General features: G+C 33.8%; 1 long non-coding RNA gene across 1 annotated transcript; it reads right to left on the bottom strand.

Annotated features, from left to right (window-relative positions):
* Nucleotides 1-831: 831 nt before the first annotated feature.
* LOC148931769 (uncharacterized) lies at nt 832-1,518 on the bottom strand. The gene is made up of 2 exons (XR_016135029.1): nt 1,453-1,518; nt 832-996 (listed from the first exon to the last, which is right to left on the bottom strand). It is a non-coding gene; the product is annotated as an uncharacterized LOC148931769 (long non-coding RNA).
* Nucleotides 1,519-4,676: the final 3,158 nt, after the last annotated feature.

Genomic DNA, 4,676 nt, shown 5'->3' with positions numbered 1-4,676 from the left:
CCCAAGGTTGAATCTTCAATCTTCAGCCTTCTCTTGCCTAGATCTGCAGAGCTCCGCTCCAATGGAAGATGGATGATTATGTGTGGATTATCGAACGGAAGAATGTGTAGAGGGGAGAAGCATTGGAGGCTCTGAGATGAAGATTATGAATTAGGTTAGAGGTATTTATAGGATGAAAAAATGTTTATTTTTGATCATTTTCGTGGCCTACGAGAAATAGGAGATATTTGTCTTCATAATATAATAATTTATTTTCTTCCGTGAATTTCCGCCTAAATTCCCGCCGGCTTTGACTGCACTGCGCAACATTCGTAGAATAGTCATAACTTTCTCCACACAACTCCGATTGAGTCAGACAAGATATCCACGCGAAGCTCTTTCGAAGAGGAAGAGAATGATATGCATAAAGCAATGATTGGACTCCAAATCGGATGGCAGAATGGGCTCGAACAGAGGCTGCTGCACCTTGGCCTTTTTGCAGCTTTTTTTCTATCATTTTCTATCATTTATCAACAAACACATTAAAAATACCAAATGTATAACATATGCAATTTAAGAACATAATTTGCATAATTGACATTTAAAACGAGTCAAATCTAGCCCTTAAAAACATGCAAAATCCGTGTGTCACGCCCGTATTTGCTAAGGATAGAAAACACGGTTGATCGCGACTAGGGGATGATTAAAGAAGCGGGGAAGAAAGGGGGAAACACACATCTTTGACCAAAATATTTAAAAAATTGAAGCAACTTAGAAAACAACATAGTATCATTTCAACAAAGTACAAATTCTAAGAAATAAAGACTAGAATGTAAACAATATTGAAAAGAGTTAGGTTCTCAATACTAAAACAATTTTAAAGAAAAGACACCTAGCGGAAGCGTTCAAGACACGGAAAATGCCGAGTATGAAGACACGACATATCCAACAATATTAAGCCAAACATAAATAATCCATGAATTCTGCTCAACATCCTCCACGCCCGTCACGCTCAATCTGCACATTAAGAAAAACAAATATGCAAGGCTAAGTACTTGATGCACTCAGTGGACACATGCCAAAATCAGTTTGTCAAGCCATACCGAGTGATCTTGGGGGTTTTAAATGAAAAGAACCCAAGTCACTAAAAGCATTTTCACATAAACTTCGGTTGCAACCATTTTCCATCCACATCACCATCACCATATCTAAACATACATGACAAGGAACGTGGCCACGAACCAAGTCACTAGACCGGCCAACTCCAAAGAGATAGCGCACGATCTACTGGGTGTACACTAGTCCGAGCAGGGTTTGCGGCCCTACTGGGACCCGAATTCGATTAAACATACATGACATAGCCACTTTAGATAGGTTCATTCAAACACAAAACATGGCAAGACAAACAATTTTCACCTCCTTTCACATAAAATAGTATTTAGGACATAGTCCTTATTTAAAAGGAAAGCCCACCTCACAAGCTTACTCCTCAATCACTTCCTTTTCCAACCGCAACCAACGTACACAAGCTCACCCTTTTGGAAATAACATGATATGCAAAAATCAGACTTTGCAAAATAAATCAATGCATGCATCCTAAGTGTGTGCTCAATTTATCCTTCATTCTCACATAATAAAACAGATTTATCAATTAAACACCAAAATTCCCAACATATAAAAACTCTCGGTCAATACTGACATTCGACAGTATGTAAATTTCCAACATAATTAAATCTGATTACTTAATAAACTATATCCATCCAATTAAGTAAAAATTTAAGGAACCGTAACTTAATATACTCCCAAACTTCACGTAAGTACTCCCGATGTAACACATGATTAAAGAAGAATAACAATTAAAAGAATTAACCATAAATACTCTCATCCACCACGTGTATATACCCATTCACAACACCTATATACATACTAATATCAATTTCCCATTTTAAACTACTATACACTAAATCTAATTGGACCTCATCAAATAATATAATTAGTAGTGCTCAAATAAAAGAATATAGAAAAAAAAAAAGTCAAGCAACACATATATATTCCCAACTTAACACACGTATTACTCCCTATCCACACAGAATGAAATCAGAATTAGCAATTCAAAGATTTGTACTTAAATACTCTCTGCCACCACATTTATACCCCTTTCCCAACACGTTTATTAACCTAAAGGGAAAAGGTTGAGGATTATAACATAAAATACTCTCGGTCGTCACCTACGACTTCTTCAACAATTCAAACTTTATTGTTCTTTCTATCTCTGCTTCTGAAATTCATGTTTTCTATCTCGGTCGTCACCAACTCCACACTAATCTTAATAGATAAAAGCAAAAACCAAATAAAAGGATTTATAGATATGCACACTCCCTCACAAAACTCAAAGAGCAAAAGTAAAACTAAATAAATTGATTTAATATCTATATACTCCCAATCATCTCCGGGTATACCTATCCCTTCCACAAAACAAATTCTTTCTCAAACACACACAGCAATAGCAGAAAAAGAAACTCCCATCTCCCTTGTTTCAGAACTTGAATCTTTTATTAAATTTTCTCATATGTTCGATTAAAACATTTTTTTCTTTTTTTTTTTTTTTGGGCAGACACTAATATTTCCAAAAATTTGAGATCAAAGGAGAGTAAAAGGGCAGTTTCTAATAGTGTTTAAGATCGAGGCCTTCACACAAATGTTGCATTCAACAAGTTTTCAAGAATTTCAACAAATTGATCTGTGGACTAATATGGTGTATGAATCTATGGCATGGATTTGAGGAAAAGATATACCTTTGGGAAGAAGAGAATGACAAGAAGAATTAAATCACAGCTCTCTCGGTCTTCTCCTTGCAAGACTGTGATATCAAGAATTGGCTACCCAAAAATCAATATGATTCTACGAAGGAGAATTTATTATTCAAGAAATTGAGGAGAATTGTGAAAGAGAAGAAAGAACTGCTACAGCATGGTTTGAAAAGAACGTGAATGTGGGATTTTTATAGGCAAAACTGATAGATATTCATGGATTTGGTGGTTGGAGAGATTTTAGGGAGTGGAGGTTTTGGTGAAGAGGAAAACGTGTAGAATAGGATTAGAAGAAGGAATTATTTTTGACTGAGTATTTGACTGCATGCATTAAATAGGGATTATGAATAAATGGCTATATTGAAGTATCCCAATTGAATTAAGATAAATGTCGTAGGAGAGAATAATAATAGACAAAAGTGATAGGCCCAAAAATATATATGATTCTAGTATATTAATTAAATTATTGTGTTTCATTATTTTAGTACTTTGGTGTTATCCCAAGTACTCGTAAACGAACGCCCAATTTTCCCATCGACGAACCTCACGTCAATCTCGTCAACTACTTTCACCACACGATTAACCAACAACAATTCAAGCATTCATATTTCCATTCGCAGCCAATCAAAACAAAGACGGTATTTTCCTCAAGGTCTATCACTCGCTCAATTTAAAAACAAAAATCTCAACGTAAAAAAATTATAAAAAAAGCGGGTATTACACCGTGTTTGTCAACTAACTTCATATGTAATTTCCTTGGAATTGATTGCTAAAATCAAGGAGTCATGGAAGAAGGATCCTCAAGTACAGAAGCTACTCGAGGAGAAACAGCAAGATGAGAACTCACATCCAAAATTTAGTTGGAGCAAAGGAGAGTTGAGAAGGAAGGGAAAACTGGTGGTGGGTAATGATTTGATATTAAAAGCTCAGATATTATCTATACTAGTATGAACCCCGTGCGTTGCACGACCTATTGAATTTTCTCATATAAAATTGAAAATATAAATTAAATAAATTATGATAAAAAATAAAATTATATTGAGTGTTTAATCACTAACAATATAAACCAATGATATTTAATTAAGAAACAATTTTGATTATGTTACTAATAATTTTTGGTAATGTTGAAAAATCAAAATAACTTTCTGTATTGTCTTGTGGATTTTTTTAATAATGTTCAAATTTTAATTTAATACTTATGTTGGAATTAATTACAGTGTTCATCAATCCATTTAATTACTCATCATATAACATTCAATAATTTCACTAATAGAAAATCGATTAATAAAAAATAATAGATCAAAATGCAACCAAGAAATGAAAATTTCAATAAAAAAATAGAATCCAAAATCATTTATGCTCATGCCACTATGCCCCATCGCCCATGGGCCCTCATCTATCTCCAATAGCTTTCATCTTTGCCGCTTATCGTTTCCAACACTTTCATTTGCGTCGACACCATCTTCTCAGTCATGCCAGTTTGCTCTCATATGTAGATAAGAACTTCAAACATAGTCAACTATATACCCCCATATTGCAATTTCGAAAAATATTTTCATTCGTGAATAATGCGAACACAACTTATCATTTGCATTATAAAATTTCCTAAATTACTTACCAATTTCAAAACCAAATTTGGACCTTTGATTGATAAAGTTATGGTAAATTGCTAATAGAGAAATTCCATTTCCATGGTTTCAACTATCCTCTCTCTGGTAAGAACATAACAACAAATATCAGTAACATAATAATTACACTTAAAGAATGTGTAAAATGGAGAAATATAAAAAGATACTAATAATAAAAAGCAAGAATCATATTGGAAACAAATTCATTTTGTAGGAAACTCAGTGATGTAATAGATTATAGGTGAAGGTAATGAGAAAG

Source organism: Salvia hispanica, chromosome 2 (assembly GCF_029641045.1).
Source record: "Salvia hispanica isolate PSC_SH4W2 chromosome 2, Shi_PSC_v1, whole genome shotgun sequence".
NCBI lineage: Eukaryota > Viridiplantae > Streptophyta > Magnoliopsida > Lamiales > Lamiaceae > Salvia > Salvia hispanica.
Note: the sequence above shows the minus strand (reverse complement) of the source record. Positions and strands in the feature narration are given on the sequence as shown.